The sequence below is a fragment of the Camelus bactrianus genome, chromosome 6 (genome assembly GCF_048773025.1).
Source record: "Camelus bactrianus isolate YW-2024 breed Bactrian camel chromosome 6, ASM4877302v1, whole genome shotgun sequence".
NCBI classification, from domain to species: Eukaryota; Metazoa; Chordata; class Mammalia; order Artiodactyla; family Camelidae; genus Camelus; species Camelus bactrianus.
The window spans coordinates 16,528,215-16,549,715 of record NC_133544.1 but is presented as its reverse complement, the minus strand read 5'-3'; positions in this window follow the sequence as shown (position 1 = coordinate 16,549,715).

Here is a 21,501-nt window from a genome sequence, read left to right as displayed (position 1 = left end):
GGTCTTTCCAAGTTTCAACTCGTCAAATTAAGGAGAGTGCAAAATGAATTTTCTATTCTCTTCTGTGAGTGGCTCCTGAATCATCTCCAGACACTTATATTAAAAAAAAATAAAACTGACCTATATTTTAGCCTTATGTCAGCCTTTATAGAAACACCGATTATCATCTATAATATATACCCCCAATATGTCTACTTATTGTCTCTTTCCCAATAAGCTACTTGTCTCTGATTATTCGCAAGCAGTTTTCTGCAGAAATTATTAACAATCAGGGCTTGCAATTGATGACTGAAGTGGAGGGCAGTCTGTGGGGCTGAGCCCTTTACCTGTGGGATCTGATGCCGCCTCTGGGGAGACAGTGTCAGAACTCATTTGAATTGAGCAGAATTCTCAGACACCAGCTGAGTATCTCAGCTCTCATTCACTCCAGGGCCTAACACATAATAGCACTCAACAAGCTATATATTAAAGGAATGAAGCTGAATCCCCTATTCATGTTGGGCCCTTAGAGGAGAAGACTGATGCTAGTTAACGTGTGATTCTTTAATTCCAAAGTACAGTGTCTGGAAAATATTTGGAGCACAATTAAATAGCTCCTGAAATGAATTATTCCAATTTAAAATATTTCCAGTTTCCAGTATAGGACTTTGCCTCACATGGAAAAAAAAAAGTTGAGAAAATGTCTACAAAGTTAAAAGCATTAAATAATAATAGATTGACTTTTATAGTTTTGTTTCCAAAATGTTACATGGTATCTCAGTTTAAACGTCCACTTTGAAATGTCATCCCTAGTCACTTCCTAGCCCTTCTCCCATCTTACCAGCAAACGTGCAGTGTGATCATGCAGCATGTCGAGTCTGGGTAGGCTGCCTTGGACCAAGTCCTAGCTCTTTGCCCCTTAAGAGTTGTCATCAGATGCAATGCTTGATTCCTCTTGTCTGGCACTTCTTTATCACTAAGTGGAGATAATGAGTGCATGTATTCACGGTAAATATTAAAGGTCTTAAGATAAAGCACACAGAATAACACATGGTACACAATAAATGTTATACAAATTAGCCATAATTCCCAAAGCATTCTGAACAATTTTCCCACAAATGTACAAACAGGTAATTACCAGACATTCCCACATGCAGATTATAAAACTCCATGAGGACTGTTTAATTAAGGAGTCTTTTCCCTTTTCACTCCACCATCTTGCTCAAAGTCTAAAATATCACATCGTTCATTCAAAACAACAAACATTCATCGAGTTCCCACGTGCCAGCTCTAGTCTCAGTGCTTACGTACCAAAAAGAAAAAAAAGTGCAAAAATATGTGTCCTTGTGAAATTCACAATAAATGGAAGAGATAGAAAAGTAAATAGACCAAAATAATGAGATGCAACAAATGTAAATGAATAGTGTAAGGTGAAAGTTAAAAGAAAATGAAGGTGGTACTATGGGAGGGATAGGCTAAAAAGCTACTTAATCTTGTTGGTGTGTGTCGGTGGCTATGCCTGTGGGATGGTGGGGACAATGATGGGGAGGGAGCCAGGGGTGGATGGGTGGGGAGGAGGTGGGTGAAGCACAGCTTTTGCAAAGGAGGTAGCAGTTGAATTGAGTCATTATAGGTTAGTAGAAGACAAGGAAATGATCGATAGACTTTTTTTTTTTTTTTTTTTTTTTTGTGGCAGTGGGACCATTGAGGGGGCAGGTGAGGGTGAGCAAGGAGAACGTCTCTAGGCGGACCTAACAGATACACGACAACTCAGAGATAAGAAAGAGCATGATCCATTTCAAACACTGCATTTCTTTAGCTTTAAGTTACTACTACTAAGAAAAAGGTACAATGAATTTGTAACATTTTGCTAGAGTAACTATTATTAAATGTATTTTGTTTTCACTTTTTATTTTCTCAGTATTGGACTACAGCATACATTTATTCATTCAATCACTTTCCACTCTCTTATTCAGAATCACAGTCAACCTTTAAGTCTATCCTTTCATGATATTCACACACCGAAAATCACTGTGGACAGCTCCTGTTTATATATATCCTAATGATCACACATTGCTTTTCAAAATCCTTGCTTATGACCACAGCATCTTTATCACTTTTAAGGTTGAGTGTGTAGTGTGGAGGCATATAGAAGACTGTTAGTGCTTTTTCTGTTTCCTGTTTGTTAAAACTCATACTAAACATTCGTTTCTTGTAAATGATGTATTTCTTAAATTATGTAGCTGTGGAAGTTGAAGGCCTTCTCTTGAAAACCAGATAAAAGCTTTAGACTGATAGCTATTCATGTGTGAGTGATAGTCCATTTCAGTATATAAACTGATCATACCAACTTTCCAAGCTGGGAAAATTCTGATTTATTTGAGACACTATTTAATTGCACGATTGTCATGTGGTAAGAGCCTCCTCTAGAAACAAAATGACTTTTTGTTTCAGTGCTGGATAATCTTTCAGCAGGAATCCAAATTCCAGGTCCAATTTAATTGGGTGCAGCCATTGCATTAGTCAAGATCCAGTCAGGAGAGAGAAACCACATAGTCATTAGAACAAGAAAATCTGAATATCAAGAATTATTAACTATAACAGTGGAGTCATTGTAAAAGAGACAACTCTAAAGAATCCTTGAGGACTGAGGGAAAGTACCCAAGGGAGGAACAACTTGGAAGGCAGAAAGGGGGTGCTGAGGGGATCCCCAAGGCTGATGTTTAGGTCTTATTGTAGAAGGTGCTCTTGTGGTTGTACTGGATGGTGAAGAGGTTCTAGGGTTCCCCGGCCAGATCAAGTCAAGACAATGGGCACAGAGGAAACTTCCTTCAGGGCAGGCAGGCCGAGGGGATCACGGGGTTGGGGCCAGGACTGCAAGCTCTTTGAGGGATTGCGTGCTCGAGAACGGAGCACCTCTGGCACAGGTACAGAAGAAGCAAGGAAAAACTGAAGATGGTAGCATACTATACCCAGGCAGATAACCCGCAGTGCCTCACTAGGACCTCTGCTGCAGGCTTAACACTGTGCTCCCTGAAAAGCATCAGTCCGTTACCACAGGGCAGGTCAGGAAAGGGTCGATTCTGATCTGAGGGACAATAATTTGACAACTAGAACAGCTGCTTGTTCAAATGGCTCAACTGAAATCAACAGCAGAGGGACCTCCTACGCATCGCTGGGTTAGCACATGCCCAAACCACGGGCACCAGAGGTCCTTCCCAACTTGTATTTAAAATATATCCCTTATTATAGAACATGAGAAAACGCAAGGCAGCGTGCGTCACAGTATTAGGAACATAAGACACGTCCATGTGTCTGCAGCACAGCAGGAACTAGGGACAATCGAGACTGGAATCAGAAAGAGCTCATCAGTAGCTAGACCACAGACTGTTTCATATGCCCCAGAAAGGAACTTGAGTTTAACTTTAATTGATTTAGAGAACATGGTGGAAACTGTTAGAGGTCATCCAAGCACGTGTGCCATTTTCCGTATTACAGGTCTCTCGGTAAAATCAGGCAACTAATTTTCACAACTGGAACGTCAAAGTAATGTCACTCGAGTTTAAGGCAAACAAGAGCTGGTGTAACTTCTCCAACCATATAGCTTGAAGCAAAGTTAGAGGCAGGGTTGCAGAATGGAAACAATCTGGGTCCCTGAGTCACTTCTTGGCGCAGGTGATGTACAGAGGAGAGCGATCTGACCCATATTAGAGTGCCGCATTAGTGATGAATCTGTATATTGCTCTTTAAGCCACTGAGATTTGGGAATTTGCTACTGGAGCATACCCTAGTGCAGAATTTTAACCAGAGCAATAACATGATCAGATTTAGTTTGGGAAAAAAAAAATTTTTTTTTCAAATAAATGAAAGCTCACTTTAGTAAATTCTAATTGAATTGAAATAGAAACAACTAGATACAATGTATGTATTATTTGCCTTATTTCTACATGATGCTGCAATATTGTTGAGCTGTGGTGAGAGTACTATCAATGAAATGGTACTGATAATTAAGAACTTTTCCTTGATTTAAGAAATTCAAATAACAAAATAAAAGTCCAAAAACTTATGCATAACAGAAAAGGCATGTAACTCATGACTCTACTCGACATATTGACCTGTCTTGGTGAACACTGAGCGCATTCACAAACATGGTGGCTGAAGCAAGCATCCTGGTGGTCACAGGGGAAGCATGATGACAGGAAGGGACGATGAGTGAGAACCAGCATGGCAGGGGCAAAGTGGTTGTACTGGTTGATAACTGGCTGAGAATGGTCCTAGTCTCTCTCCTGCATCCACACATGTGTTCTGTCCAGACACTGTTACACAGAGTTATCATATAATTATCGTCCCAAACCAGGATGCCTTGGCACAAATATCTTTCTATTATTTATCACTGTGGTCATTGAGATCTAGAAGAAACAAGGGTCTTTTCAAAGGTCAAGGAGATACAAACACCTGAGAAAGGAATTTCATCACCAACATCTGGCTCAAGAGGGGTGGGCAGATATGACAAATGTTGTTATCTTATTTCACATCACTCACAGATACGATTTACTTCCTGCTACCAAAGTATTCCAAGATACTTATTGCTTTACTAAAACAGTATCTGTATTGTTAAATTGTAACAATCATTCATTATTTGATTATAATTAATAAATGCTATTTCTATTAACTTTCATCCTGTGTCCTTTCCCTTTGTTTTTTTTGTTTGTTTGTTTGTTTGTTTTTTCATTTTTAAGCTCTGTTTCTTGAACTGGCCCCAGTATAAGTTAAAACTCTGAACCAGTATTTAGGAGTATTTAAATATTTATATATTTAGACTTCTAACTGCATATTTCAGTAACATACCAATAGCAACAGCAGACATTTGTACATCACTACTTGGCACATTTAGAAGCACTTTACAAGTATTGATTTATTTTATCATCACAACAAACTTATATACACCACAAGATAAGTACTATAATTATCTGCATGTAATGTGTGAAAAAAGTGAGGCACTGAGAGGTTAAGTAATTGGTCCAAGCCACACAGCTATTAAGCTGATGCAGCTAGGATGTGAACCCTGATAACTTTAATTCTACAATTATTTCTCTTAATTATAGTATTTGGCCTCTCCGAGAGTCTAAGAAATAAAACAGCAACAACATTATCACAAAGTGTAGCCTTAAAATTCTACTTAATCATCCTCCATCAAAGACTCTATTAATTAGTTGGCCTTTCTTAAAAATATCTTTATATTTACAATTTGGGACACAGCATCTCTCTGAAAGTTTAAATGTAACCAAACTTCAGGTCGTAATTTAGTCATTGGCACGTATTCAGTTTTTGTTTTGTTTTGTTTTGTTTTGTTTTGTTTTGTTTTCCCAACTTTGCACCTCGCTGAAGTCTTTGAGATTTGTGACAGGGTTTAAAATGTCAAGTATACCTTGGTCTGATTGATTACTTAATGTTTGATTTTTTTTTTTTCTTAAACAGAGGACCAGGCTAGAACTTGGAAATAGATTTTCACATGAAATTATTAGATTAGGGTAGCAGCTGTCAAGGTTGACATGCGTTCTTGGAAAGGGTGTTAGTCAAGACAGGCATCCTCTTGTTATATAATCTGAGGGTAAAATGACTCGTGAGTGTGTATTTTTTTTAAATATATACTTATACATATTTATATATGTCTGTTAAGAAAAAAGAAACAAAAAAATTCACTAACTGAATTCAGGCACAAACCAAAACAATTGAAAAATTAGAATAACTCAGTAAAGAGGAATGGACTCTTTCCGAGCAGTAAGTGCCCCGTGCCAGGTAGGGGCTGGGGCTGGGGTGAAGCCTGGGCGTGTGTCAGGAAGGGGAGCTTCTCAGCTGATGTGCTAAACCCCATTCAAGTAGTTTGTAATGTTGCATTTTGACACTGGAAACAGCTTATGCTGGATAAATTAATTCATATGCATCAATTGTTACATCACAATTCATGAAAGAGACTGGAGTATTAGATTTAAACTGAGTATCTTTTCTATTATATAAAACAATAGCTTTTTAATAGGCTTGGATGGCTTGCTTTTAAGCAAGAAGATTATCATTAAATAACTAGACTAAAGAAAACACAAGCCGTAGAATTGACAGGTAATATTACTGAATAGCTTGCCCATTTCCTTTTTAAAATGAGTAATTGTAGGCTTTTATTGGTTTAATTTTCATCTGTTTGAAAATGCTTTTCCCTCCTTTTTGGTGGGTTTGTTTGTTTTAAAGACCAGCACCACAGGGAGACCAGCAAAGCACAGCTTTTCTGAAAAGTCTTTTGTGTCTGTTCATCTCGGCCAAGGAATTAATCCCAGACCTGGCTGTTTGTCTGACAATGTTGATCTCTGATTCTGTCACTCAAAGGAAAAGAGGGAACTTTCTCTTGGCATCAGTATTACTGAACCTTCCCAGATTGAGTCGGAGACACTACTACTCTGAATTTTATTTTTTTCCCTGGGAAGAAGGGCTACTTTTGATAATTCAAAACCATATATTATTAATATAACATTGATTATTTATTTGAAAATGTTCCATAACGAGGTGGAATGAAACCAAAAGTTTCTGAGTCTTGTCTTCTAGCATTGTTACATTTTCAGTTATGTTGCCTGTTAATTTGCATTTTGTGCTTTTATTTTTCCTTTTCATACCCCTCCTACTGTTTCTAATCTTCTTCATCTGTGCTGTTTTAAATACCTTTATTATAAAAGGGTCACTATGAACATAATAGTATCCTGAGTGTTGTGGAAGAGAAGAAAGATGCAAATAAACATAACTTATCCTATAATAACTTTAGTTAAGCATTGCATGTATTACTTTTAAAACTATAAAATAGGCTCAAAAAGTTGCCTGATTTCACTGTCACAACTACATGAAGACTCATGTAAACCAGGGGCTCATCTGAGAAATAGCTTATTAAATTTGCAGTTAAAAAATAATGCTAGCGGAAAGAAACTATGAAATCCAATCCACTAGTCTCTTGTCCATAAAACTCATTCCTTTTATCTGAGAAATAATGTAAACGTCATATAAAGCAAAAAACTTTAAAAAAAAAAATGTCCCCAGTGTTAGCTGTGTAAAATCTCCATGTATGCATTGACCCTATAGAGAGGTTACAGATTCATTGATTAACTGTTAAGAATTATATTTTATTCCTCTGTGTTCTGAAGAATTTTACCAGGTAATTTTAATTGCAAGCTTCTCTCCTGATTGAAAGCTGAGTTCAGATATCAAGTTTTATTTAGTAGGAGGCTATAATAATTAATCAACAATATTTGTGTTATAAATAAAAAAAACTTTTTCTTGTTAAGCGAGGCATGTGTGTTTCCCCTAACTTCCTTCATGTTCTGCCAGGAAACTACCAATTTATTGTTCTCATCACAAAAATGAATAGAGGACTTAATTTGGGGGAATAGTCCAGATCTGAAACAATGATTTAGCATTTAGTGCGTGGTAGATAAAAATAGATATGTGCTGAAAGAACGCTCAGTAATAATTGCTAATGGATTTGTGGACTTTTAAAAAGCTGTTGACAATTGGTCTTCACAATTTTTACTCCAGCCACTTGTGCAAATGTACTTACCTTATATTCGGGGAGGGAGGGACAATGTGCTGAGTAAATCATAACCATTAGCTCCTATATGGAAAGCCGGGAGAAGCTCCTTCCAGGAAGCACAACATTGGCTCAATTTCCTTCTTCTCCTGGTGCTCTAAGTGCTCAGAATGTTTCTCTTGGTTTCCAGCCTTTCTGATAATTGTGTTTGGCTAGCTCGCCTAGCCTGGACATCCAAGATCCTCTGCTGCTCAGGCTTCTTGGCTGCCATCCTGAGCCCTGAACAAGTGACATGGACCACTGGCTGACATTCGCCTGCCTTTGGATGCTTTGTAGTTTGCTGTCCAGATGTCATCATGCTCAGCACACACTATTCTGACCTTGAGGCCACTCTGATTGGCTCCCTCTGACCTTAGACCACACTGATGCGGCCCCTTTGACCTGAGACGATTCTGATTGGTTCCCTCTGACCTTAGGCCACTCTGATTGGTTCCCTCTGTTCCCAAAGCCAGCTCTCCCTTCCTCAGACGCCTAGGCCCGTGGCTGGGTCTGTCTTGCTTTCCTGGCCGAGTTGGGAGCTTGACTCACGGAGCTTATATGGAAATAGCTCTGTTCCTGGCCTGCACTGTATCACACCTTGTGCAAACACCATCTGAGAACCATGGGGATGGTTCACAGATTAAAGAATGAGAGTAATAAGAGAGAACAGAAATTACTTAGCCTGAGAATGTGAAGTCTGAAGGACAGCTTAATAATGGTCTCCAATTATGGCAAAGGTTCTGTTAACATCTTAGTGCTGCAAATTGCAACCAGCTGTTTTTAATCTCTACTGAGGGCAGAAATCATGGCTATGAGTGTCAATTATAGCAAGAGATCAGGGTTAGGCATAAAAAATAATTTCCTGATGGAATCAGCTTATGGCCGTCTCCATACAGACAGAAAATATGGAATAGCAGGAATTCAGTCTCACAGTCTTGATTTCCTCTGAGTGAACAGGAATATTGAACTCCTGAGTGACTCGGGTTTTCAACTGGCTCATAGCAACCACGTTCAAGGTTATCTGCGTTCCGGGTGATAAGAACAAAGATTGAAGCTGACATGGACACTCTGAATTTCCATTGGCTCCTCCCATTTCTCCAGTGAACATGGGACTTATTTTCAAGCATCCCATATTACAAAATAATCATTTAAAAAGAAAGCATAGCACTAGCAGGGCATTTTTCATTCACTCATTTAAAAGGTATTCTTTTTTTAGTCATTTATTCATTTGCAACTCAGAAGATATTCCCTAAGCAATCAGTGTTAGGCACTGTGGGATAAGTGCTAATAAAAATATTACGTTGTGGTATCATTCTTTAGTTACCTTAACTGAAAATTCTTCAATCATTTATTTTTACTCTGTATACATTTATAAGCATTATTAGGAGCTTAGTGCTTGGTTTAGTGGATGCTCCATCTGCAGAAAAACATTCTTTGACTCCCCACCTTCCTGTTTCTCTGCTCTCATTTTATTTATTTTTATTTTTATTTCAATTCATAGGAATTCGGAAGATCATTTTGAGGATTTATGACGATCTAATACGTATCACTTATGACATCTGAGAACTAGGCTGGACATATGTCCATTTTCTTCTTCAAAATTACCCATAAAGATTGCATCAAGCCAACTCTCAGAAATCAGTAAAATCTATTTCTTTAAGTGTCCTGAAGGAGTATCACTCATGCAGTCGACTGTGTTGTTATGCTCATGTTATTTCCAGCACTCTTAAGGCAGGTAAGTTCCCTCTCACTAAGGCAAGTCAAAGCGGTATACAGTTCATTACCATATAGAGAGATGTGTTCATCTCTGCCAAAAGAATTGCTTTGTTTTTTAGAAAATTCTGATTAAATCTATCACTATCAAAAAGCATCCTCTCTCTTCCTGCCTTGTACAGGTTTGTGGCTGAATGGATGGATTCTTTGTTCCAATGGTCCCCAGCATGACAGACTGCGGATCATCTAATAATGTGTGCCCAACTGGGTCACAAGCCCGACTCACTAGGCACTGAGAGTGTGTGCTCTTGTTTGTTCATCTAAAAACACCCCCTCCTCTGATTGCCTTGTTCAGGGCCAGGTTTTTTATTTGTTTATTTTTGTTTTTTGCCCTCTTTCACTTCCATATCTACAACATGCCTCTCTTTTGAGTCTAAACTCTAGCCATTCACCCGTAAGAACCTAGACCAAATCTCTAGAATGGTTTCAACTTTTTAGAATTTTCAGGCTTGAGGCAACACCCAGCACCTTTTAAAAACTGCTAGATTGTCTCAAAAGTCTTTCCCAATTCTGGTAATCCATCAAAGCAAACCAGCAATTATAGTTGTGCATCCAGAAATGTGGTGCACTCAGATGCTTAGCAAGTTTCCAAGGAGATTCTGAGGCTCACCCCAGGTTAAGGAACCTGCCAAGGATATGAGCCTTTTTAAAATGACTCAACAGAAATGAATCTGTAAAGTTTCATTACAGTATTTCAGGATGTCCTGCCCTTTTATGTCAGAAATCACTGCTCTTCCAGTTCAGCCGGGCCTGCGGAAGTGTCCATCACTCTTGTGCTCCAGTCTGTAAGTCCCTGGCCAGAGCTCTCCCTCATCCCTTCATGCTATAAGAAATGAGTGCTTCTCTGCAATATCTTGGGCTTGAGCCACACACTGTTAGGCGGTTAGACAGAAATGAGCACCTGGTAAGGGAGAGAGGAAAGGGGACGAAGCAATACAGAAGATAACAGTACACCTGTCCTCAGGATAAGGAACTTCAAAGAGTTTTACTTTCTCTAATGAGGGCCAGCAAAGACACTGGTTAGAATCGAACGCTGAGGCTGTGCAATAGAGAGAAGGACGACTTAACTTGACCCAATGCTCATTATAATGCAATTAGCATTGTGGTTCGGGCCCCCTCCCATAGGTTTTTCTGTGTGCATCGTGGGTAAGAGCACGCACAAAGGGGACAAACCTTCCTGAGCACTCAAGGGACGTGAGCTGTCAATCAATCACTAGAGTGCCCCTAAGCCAGGATGTTAAGACAGGGGAAACAAAGGCGTGGCCGCATTGTTCCTCTCTGGGGTTGGCCCGCCTGCCATTACTCCAAGGTGCACCTTACTAACTTTTGCTCTACTAATAAACCCCTTTGCTTTATTAACACTTCCAGTCTCTCGTTTGAATTCTTTCTTTCAGGTAAGACAAGAACTGGGGTCTTTTCCCCTCCTTGTGGTAGCATCACCACCGCTGGTACTGAACAGCCCACTTTGCTACATTTCATTCAGCTCTGCTGTTAGACTTCTTCCAGAAGAAAGATACGGAGAGTGCACAGATCCTCAGTGTGAAGTGTGTTATTTGTAGTAACATCAACAATAAAAAGAAATATGTCCGTTGGAGACTTGATCTCTGGAAAAATCACTTTAAAAAGAATCTAATAATTATTGCTTGTTCATATTGTGTAAGGGCTTGATCCCTAAGAAGATCTGAAGCTCATTTCACAATACAAGAGATCAGTAAATAAAAATGAAATGGCATGTTTAGCAACAATAAAAGCAACAACAAAATTCAATATGACAAAAGAAGTCCTAGAACCAAAAATACAATAGGCATTTTTGAAAGTCTATTAAATGAAAATGAACGAGTACATGAATGAATAAACAATTGGAGGGGAATTGACCAATCAGTGGTATAGATAATGCTATAGAATTCAGAGTAAAAAAATATTATTTTAGACTCCCATGATTCTAGGAAGCTTTCTGGAAAAAGTAAAAAGTGAAATAGAAAAAAAAAAACCGCAAAGTATTTCAGGAGGACAGGTTAAAATATGACATAATTATTCACATTTATTATAGGACTAGTTTAGACTTGGCCAATATCTTGTCGTGTTCACTTATTTAATTAATGGAAAATAACCATTTCATATTTGCATATAAGGAGAACTGAGCAGAGAATTAGAAAACACAAAGACAGGGTTTTCAATCTACATTTTCTTAGTTTTGTTTTTGAGCTAACATACTGTGGCAGAGCAAACATTCTAAAAACATCCTCTGTCAAAGTTCAAAACAAAACCCTTCAAATATAAACCAATTGAGGGAGACAAGGAGACAGTAATGGGCCTATTGTTTCACTAAAAGTCACATTACACTTGTAGAGAAAGGCACTCAAGTTGCTTAACGACCTTTGGCAAAATCACATCTTGAGTCACTTTTACTGACGTGTGTGCCTCTGAACGCTGGAACGAAACTGAAATTTTATGGTTCTAGAAATGCCAAGTTTTACCTGCTAAACACCCCCACAACACACATAAATGTAGTAAAGGAAGAGGGAAAAGCAAAAGATCAAAACAAAACAAAAACAATGCAGCCTAAAACATTGTTGCTGCTTTCCAGCTAATGGGCCTTATTTTGAGAAAAAGCAGCAAGTGTATCTTAAACTCGGCCACTATGTGTGTAGGGCAGATCACAAGGGTCAGAGCTGGAAAAAATGCCACTATGTTCTCCCCTAGCTGTTTAGTCGAAGGTTTTAGATTCCCACCTCCTTCCCCTCCTTGAGAAAAAAAAAAAAAAGCAACAAACAAAAACCCTGTTGGGGTGGAGCACACGGGCACGCAGGGATAAAGAAATTAAACTCCTAGACAGGGTATTTATGCTTTCCTTTCCAGGACTGAGGAGCTTTGATGACTTACTCCGTACTACACATTTTCATCACACAAAACATCACTTACAGCACTTATGTGATTACCTAATTAAGTCATTAGACACAAAGGTGGTTATCATGAGATAATTACATCCTGGGGATATAAAGAAAGAGGACCCAGCTTGAAATAGGAGCCCTTTCTTTTACAGGGCGCCTTCATTATGGAAACGGCATCCAAGCAGGCAGGTGGAGGAGATGGGAGCTGCGCATTTCTCCCGCGACCCGGTTGGGGTTGGAGGTCAGATGGAAAAGCACTTGACGTCTAGATTTTGCTCAATTACGTGGAGCCTGCTAATTGCTGCCAGGGCACCCACGGGGATGTGTTCGTGCAGCTCACAATGCAGAGGGCTGCAGAGGTGCTCCAGAAAGATGAGAAACACCAACCGCGGAGCTGAATACGTTTGTTCCAACTTCCCTGGAGGTCTCATTGCTGATGAAATTAAACTTACAAAGAGATACCTCTGCACGGCAAACTTAGCAGTCAAAGATGTTCTAATGTGGTTTTGAAAACTGTCAGATCTTATCACTTGGTGGTAACTGAAAGGATAGAAATTTCCCCCTAAGTGTTTGTGTTAATTATATCATATATATATATATATATATATATATATATATATATATATATATATATATATCTCCACAAATTCACCGTGTGTGTGTGTGTATAAAGATGCTTATACAAACATATCCAAATATACAGGCAGGAAGCATGAAGATATGGATGGGCCAACATTTAACAAGGTTATTCAAGACTATAAAATTATAACCAATATACCAAAGTAACTTACCAATCACCAATTACATCATTAAAATATCTTAAATTCTATAATCTGCTACCTGAGAGTTTACAGGTATAAGCACAAACATTCTCACGTACATGCACATATTAAGCTCTACTCAGAGAAGCAGTGGGCATTCCTTTTTAAACAGATTTTCTGATACTTGCGGTTTTATTTACACAAAAATATACCTTAGGGACACCTAGATAGCAAATGCAACATGTTGTCACAAAAGAAATGAGAGTATAATAATAACCCAAAGCCATATTGCCTAGGTATTTAAGTGGGAATAACATTTTTGAGTGAAGGGGATGATGAAAAAGAAAACATACAAAGAAAACAAAAACAAAAACAAAAACAGATGGCTATTTGGATAGAGAAGTTATCTGCTTTGGGAAAAATGGAAAACTTGTGAAGTCCCCTCACTTTCTCTCTGGCTCCAGTTGCTTAAGATTACTGAAATGTTTACATTTCAAGTTGGAGACTCAATTATAGATTTTATAAATATATTCTGAGTCCATTGTACATGAAGAAATAGAATTAAAAACACATACATTTGATAGGTGGAGTCTGGTGGTGTATAACTATCACCCACCAGAAAGCCAGCAGATCGATGTTCTTGGTCAGGCTTTCTCCTACCAGCTTTGTGTTTGAAGAAAATCACTTAATACTTCTTTAATTTAGTTTCATAAATAGGTGGAAATAGTTCATTTAGATCTATCATTTTTCTTATGCACACACTACCCACCCCTCTGCACCATAACACACACACACACCCCCCCATACATCATAAATCACCACTTCCCTTCCTAACCAGCTAAAAATACATGTAACCATCTATAAAATGTTCATGAGTTTTTTTGACTGACTTCTAAGTTTTGTTAGAATTGGCAATTAGCTAGTCAATACAAACGCAGTAGGGTTACGATTCTGTGCTATTCCTCTCTGTGGTTCCCAGGTGCCTCCCTAATCCTATGCAAGGACCTGTGTCGTGGGTGACGACTGGGACAGACTCAGTGACGCTGTCTTTATCATAAGATTTTGCTGCCCGACTTAGAGTCGTAAATGGACACACCATCCAGGAGAGCATGTAACGGAAAGCTTTCAGAAATAACGTGAAGAAATTTACAATTTGGACAAGAAGAGAGAGAAAGAGGCTGTCCAGCAGTGGGGACGTACAACAGTTTGAATGCAAGCACAGAAGTGGGAGTGGGGCACAGCTGGGGTAACAACTCAACCACAGAGTCGGAGCGTGGGAGGCTGTGACTGTCTGACTGGTCACGATAAGGGGTCACCTGCTACTCTGTTCATTCTGGTTTTACACCTAGTTTCTAACACGATATAAACACACTTGGCTTTAAAATCTGCTTTTCATTGCAGGTGAAAATCCATGGAAGCCATTTTAAAGTACGGGTGAATTTGGGGAGCACACCACACGGCTGAAGCCTTGGGGAAGTGACACCCTTTAGATGGTTAGTGGAAATCTAATCAGACCAGTATTTCTGGAAAATGTTGATAAAACATGTTTAGATTCTTAAAAGTGTTCATATCAATTTACTCAGTTAATTTTACATTTGGAATTATGGTCCTAAAGGGAAAAAATGCAAGTTACATATAAACGTTTTAAGTACAAAGATATTTTTGATAGCAATTCTTATATTAGGTAAAAATAATGATAGCAATTTAAAGTGTCCAATAATAGATATTGACTATGCAAATTATAATACAGCCACATGCTGAATATTATATGGGCATTGAAAGATTTTATAAGTAGTAGAGTGCACTTCCTTATAAATGAAATATATAGTAATTTTACGTGTGTTCACATGCCCACACCTATAGGAAAGTCCTGAAATCATAAACATTTGAAATGCTGACAGCTATTAACTCTGGGAAGTGGAATAAAAAGATTCAAAGGAAGCAGTTAGTTTACCTGTGTTCCTTCCAAGGATACGTATTTTTAATAAATGACAGTTGCAATGAAAAAAATTTTATTTATTTATTTCTATATTTTTATTATTATTCCATAATAATAATTAGTCCACACTATTTGTGCACTAAAATTTTCTAAAACTAAGATTGTCAATTGAGATGATATTTTTAACATATCTTGTAGCATAAGAAAAATATCACATTTTAATTTTAGGTGAAAAAATTACAAAATAGCAACTGCATTTCATTTGGCATTATTGGCATTTTTTCCTCCATTCTGGCCTTTTAAAGGTCTCTCTTCCTAGACGGCATGCTTCATTTTCTCCTACTGGCTTCCCAACTCTCTGCTCAGTCTCTCTGTTTCCAGAACTGGCCCTCGTTTCTCTGCCAGTCCTTCAGATGCAGGTGTACCCTCAGTTCTGTTTGGTCCATATCCCTTACTGCTCCGTGCCTTTCTCTCTGGAGTTCACCACTACTGAGGTTATAACGGCCACTTCTATGTCAGGGAAGCTCTGAAGTTTATCTTTAGCTAGACCTGCAAGATACTTCCTCAAAGGTGATCTGCTTATCGACTTTGAGTTCATTGGCGCACCCCAGAGATCTCATCCTTCTACGTCACTCTGTTTCTTGGCCGTGGCTCCAACGTCTATAAGCTGAGCTAGAAACCTGGAAGCCATCACTGGTTTCTCTCCCCTTCACCCCTGCCCACTTCTAATCAATCACCAGTTCTGCTGATTTTACCTCCCAGAGATTTCTGGAATCTGTCACCTCTTCTTAAATACAGTGGTCCTGAATCAGCTTATATCACCACTTCCCTGAACCATCACAACCAGCTCCAAACTGGTTTATGTATGTGTCTCTAGCCTTGTTCCTTCTCAAATTCATTCTACGAGGATTGCCCAGAAGACCATGTCTTAGCCGTAAATCTGAATAATTCACTCCCTTACTTTAAATCCTTCAGCAGACCCCCCTCCCCCCACCGTGGCCTGTAGAATAAATTCCAAGCCCCTTAATGTAATTTACAGGGTCTTTCCTATCATGGCCCTTGCTTTCTGAGAATTTCATCTCAGGCTCAAACACAGAACAGCTTATACTTCTATTCACACATCATGCTCCCCTCACAATTATATGATCCCTGCGCCTTAATATGCTTATCAACCTTTCCATCTCCAAGTCCATTTGGCTGCTGATTCCTCCTTACCTGTTAAACCTACCTAAGATATCACCTTCTCCAGGAAGGGCTACTGACTCAGAAGGCAAGCCAGCACTTAGAAGCTCCTGAGTCATGATTATGGAGTTTTCAGGAATTTTGTGAGCCGAGTTAAACACAGCCATAAATAAAAATGAATTTTTAGATACACTTATGAGGAATTTTGTGTCCTCTTCCTTTCTCTCTCTTCATTAAGAACATCCGTTTCTGAGGTCAAAGCAACCTATATGGAAATAGGCACATAATTACATCATCTCGGGCAACCACCCTATTTCTTTAAGCCTCACTCCTACGTCAATAAAATTGGGAAGCTACTACCTATTTTAAAGTTTGACTTGGAAGTTTAAATAATAAAACCCATTAAAAGAGCTTAGCATAGAGTCTTCTTAATTTTATTTTTTTGGGGGGTGATAATTAGGTTGATTTACTTATTTATTTTTGGAGGAAGTACTGGGGATTGAACCCAGGACCTTGTGCATGTTAAGCATATGCTCTATATTCTCTCCCCCCCACAGTGTCTTAAATATAGTCAATATAAACTAATAAAAGGTGGCTGGTAGAAGGGTTGGTAGCTGTGTTTAGCTGAAGGAGCAGCAGCAGTGAGTAGTAACAGTGAAGCTCACAGATGTAGATTAACAGCAATAGAAAGTCCTCTCTCTCAGGCTGCTGGCATTTGCTATCGTATAGTTCAACAATCTCCTTCTTCTTCCTTACTTATACCCATAATGTCTGTCATATATATATACTTTTATCTCATTTAATTTTCTCTGTTCTCTAGTTTTTTTCTTCCCCTTCTTTTCCAATTGGGAAATCTCCAATACCATTCCATGTGCCCCAACCCCTAATCCTTTCTTTCAACCTTTCCCTTCATTTCCTTGATCCTAGAGAGCTCTCGCCACCCCTCTGGAAACATCTCCAATAGGAATAGTCTTCGGTGCAAAATGAATTGGAAACTTGAAAATACGACCTGTGTCAGCTTGACTCTGATCACGCACATCAGCAACAAAGGGAACAAGGTTAATATTTTTTCTTATTATTTGACATTAAGGTTTCTTTTCAGACAGCAACCTTGTGTCTGTAAGTAATGAGCTCAAATGCTTTTAAGCAACCTGATGATAATCTATCAAAGTGACTGTGTGGGAGTTGGCAAAGAAGAATTACACAAACATTAAAAAATATGAAAGTGTATAGCTTTCTGTATATTAATACTATAATTGATGAGATAGATTTTGGACAAGTAGAGAGCTGGGTTACTCTATTTATCATGGGATATTTAAAATTTTAATTTCTCACTAAAAGTCAAGTATAATACATGGCACTTAAAGAAATAGTGAACTGTTTTGTTTTGTTGTTATTTTTTTTTTAACTGAAGGCTTGGAGAGAACATCTCTTCCACTGCCAACCTCATCTGGTGGATGCATTCATTTCAAGCTCCCTATTTTATGCCTCAGTCTGTGTTGTAGATCCAGTAGTGGCTCCTTATCTTATGTAGCCAAATGTAATCCCAAGTAATGACAGAGGATACACAGAATTAAATCAAAATAGAAAATAAGAGAAAGCACTTGTCTTCCATGTAAGGGGAAATGGCCGGGGGAGGGAAAGAAGAGTCCAGGGCAAAAGCTGGTGTAAGTATGTCAAGAAATGAGGAGGAGGATTTATTAAGCACTTTCTCTATATTATAGTCATTGAACTGGCTTATTTACAAATAATATCTTACATAACCTTGCCTCCAAAGAAATGAGATGTGGAAGTATTCTTCTCCTTTAATAGGTGTGAAAATTGAGTCTCAGAATGATTAAACAGCCTGAGGTCACCAAAACTATACGAGAGTTTTAGTTTGAATCCAAATTTGTTTAGAAACCATTATGAATATGTCTAAAACTATCCCATAAACAAATGAAATATTCCTCAGAAAACAATCCTACCACATGTCTACCTCAACAACAACAAGAAAAAAATGGAAATGTTTGAATGAAAAAAGAAATAAGACCACGAAGCAACAGAACAGCACTTTCCAAATAAAGACTGTCTTAGAGAACGTGAATAATCCCTGTGTTGTTTTCCAAAAACAACAAACAAACAAAGAAACAAAAACCAAGCATGCTGGAAGAAAAGCACATTCAGGACTTGATAAAGAAATAATTCAATGTTCTTCTAACCCCTCAAATCAATTTTTCCGTGAGGTTCACATGTCCTCCAAATATAGTATTATTTCTACTTACACATCACATTCATATCATTGCTGGTATCCAGTCAAAAACAAAACAAAACACAGCAAAACAAAAAAATTAGAAACAAAGCAACTATTAACTCACAGGGAAAAAAAAAAAGAACACCTGAAATTTTAGGATTTATTTGAATGCAATTTAAATCGGAAATATATCAAGGTTTGCCTTTATCTTAAGCCTGATTTTGACTGTTTGACTTTTCTGCACTTTAGAAAAAGTCAAAATGGATGCCAATTTTCTTTTTTTTAATGTCTGGTAAAACTTAAGAGAAAATCCATGTTGTTTATAAAAGTAATTGAGCAGCAGATAAGGAGACTACACTGATTCAAACCAAAGTTCCCAAATTTTGTTAAGCAAGAGAAAAATATGGGAAAATCATGGATTTTGACTGAAGATCGTATATTTTAATTTTTGGAATATCGATTCATTGCAAATGAAAACGGAAGTCCCATTTTCTCCAGCTCCAACTATAATGGTTTCCCACAAAGACTCTGGGACCATATTAACATCTTCTATCTTATGTAAATTAGAAGTTAATGAACACAAAAACCATTAGTCTTCACTTATGTTCTATAATTGAATCGATGCCATTGATTTCAAAGTGTAGAAGCATTCCACGTTTCAGCAAAGCATACAGAGGCTTTTAAGACTCTGACTTAGCTCCAGAAACAAGCCCATCAGGTTGATCAGAATTCCCAGAAGAAATGAAACACAGCATTTACTGTGCTCAGGATTCTACATTCATGACACGAAACCCTGTTTTTTCTGTAACGTCAGTCCTGACCTAGTGGAGAAGAGAGAGTGAGGTATGCAAAACAGAATATAATGAGGTTTGCATGTTCAAATGACATCTCTTCTGCCATAAAATCACAAACGCACTTACACACCAACACAGAAACAGCTATACAGAGACTGGAACATAGTCAATAATGTACATAAAACAAGTTGACCTTTCATCTGAGTCTGAGGAGAAATGGTATGAAATCATGTTCAGCGGGGACCCAGTGAGTCTTTCTGAACCATGGTGCTTTCTGCTCCCCGCTGGGACTTGTGGGAGCCCTGTACTTACCTCACAGTGGTACGAACCATGTGGTCACTTCCTATAAAGTCATCACTTGCTAAGGTCATCAGATTTATGGAGCAAAGGCCAAGAAGTCTTCTTACTGAAGTCTTCAAGCAGCAAGTCAACAGCACTGCACCACCCATTTGGTTAGGAAAAAAGAGACTGACAGTGTCCAATTTCTGAACAGTGGTTTTTACTGAATTAAGACTCACTTTAATGAAAAAAAAGAACCCTGCCTAATTGGATTTGTAGTTTTCTCTTTTAATAGATGCCATTGATTTTCCCAAACAGGTCCGCTTTCTCTGAAGTTTAATTATCAAGAACCAGCAGTTCATAATTTTAACCATCATCATCGGATTGGAATTTTAGTCACCTTTTTTTTTCCCCCTTTTTCCCCACCATGTGGTCACTGAGGAGTTTAAAGGGAACAGTGAATTAAATTTATGGAATTTGGCCATCTGGCCATCTCAAAAACAACTATAAATTCAAGAATCTATTCAGTAAATAGCTTCTGTATATTCTACAATATTTGCAATAAAAACTGATGAATAGGAAAATTTAAAAAATCAAAGTATTTCTGGAGGAAAGATCTACACTAACCCATTAATAAGAATCATATATGTTACACATTTTTTTTTCTCTTTTAACTGTTTTTATTTAATATGATGTTTCAACAATGCCAATGGTTCAGTACTCATTTTGTCCTGGTAAGAGTCTACACTTGAAGCCGGTAGCTACAAGGGCTTCCCGAAATTTTGAAAAGTATGGTGCAGGAAATCTACAAAGTTATGTCAAATATATGCCCCCAGCACAGAAGGAAAGCATTGCTACTATAGCTCTGCCCATGTGTTTCTGACAATGACCGGGACATTCACATACACTCTGAACACAAGTGTCCCCAGGCTGAGATGCCCTCAGCCCTCCCAACTGTTCAGTCCCCGGTATTCATTACAGGGATACAAGGCTGCACCGCTCGGATTTAAATCACACGTTGCTTTTTTCCTTTCATTTCTGGGCAGCCGCCCAAAGCCACGCAGCAGGTGCTGTCTCTGGAATGTCACCATCTAATAAAAGGATCGTAACATAACACAGAGACAATGGAGTTCTCTTTGGATGCACTTGGCTTTTCTTGACAGATTGCATTCCTAATAAGACGGTGTCTCAAAGCTCAAGGCAGAACAGTATATACATGTTATCATTCAAAAATGAAAACAAACAAACAAACAAAAAACACACACTCATATGAGTTTGGCTCGGGCAATGAACTCCAGTGCTGGGGACAGGAGTTCAGAAAGCATTGCCCGTGGCTGCCCTGCACAATGTTGAAGGAGGAAGGTTTAGGCAAAGTTCTCCAAAAGGCAGTGTTTCACATTCCTCTGGTGCTTCACAGAATGACACATTAATTGCTTTTCTAAGCGGGTTATGTGGGAATGATATGAAGAAAAAGCCATTTTCAGGGAGTGTGAGTGATTTCAGTGATTCAGTTCAATTCAAGTGATTCCAGGGAGTAAGAGAGCAGAAACGTTAAATTATGTAAACGAAAGGAATCGGAACCAGGGCACTGACACCCTTGACATGAAACCCCGGTACTTTGGAATCTAGAAGCTTTGGGTTTAAGGACTAGACCTTGGGTCTGTCAACGCCACGCTTGCCTGAAAAATCACGAGGCTCACGCTTTTATGATATTCTTCTTGGGACAATGATTTGAAAACAGAATGTGAATGTCCCGAGAAAAAATTGCTAGTTGGAGTGTTTGTCTTAGGAACAGACATTGTGTTCTAGCACACTGTATGATCACGCGCATACCAGACACAGATTACATTCAAAGAGAGGGCTTTTATTTGCACTTGAAAAACTGGCCTGAACTGTTCCACCTTTTCTTGGCTGTCTTTGGGAGAAGATCCTCGTTGGGTCTGGGTCAAGGGCATAGCAAATGATTCACTAATATCTCTCACTAAAAGAGAGAGATTTTTACGTGGATTCAGATACGTCTCAGGTCAGATCGTGCCCCTCTCAAGGCATTACTATTTCATGCCATCA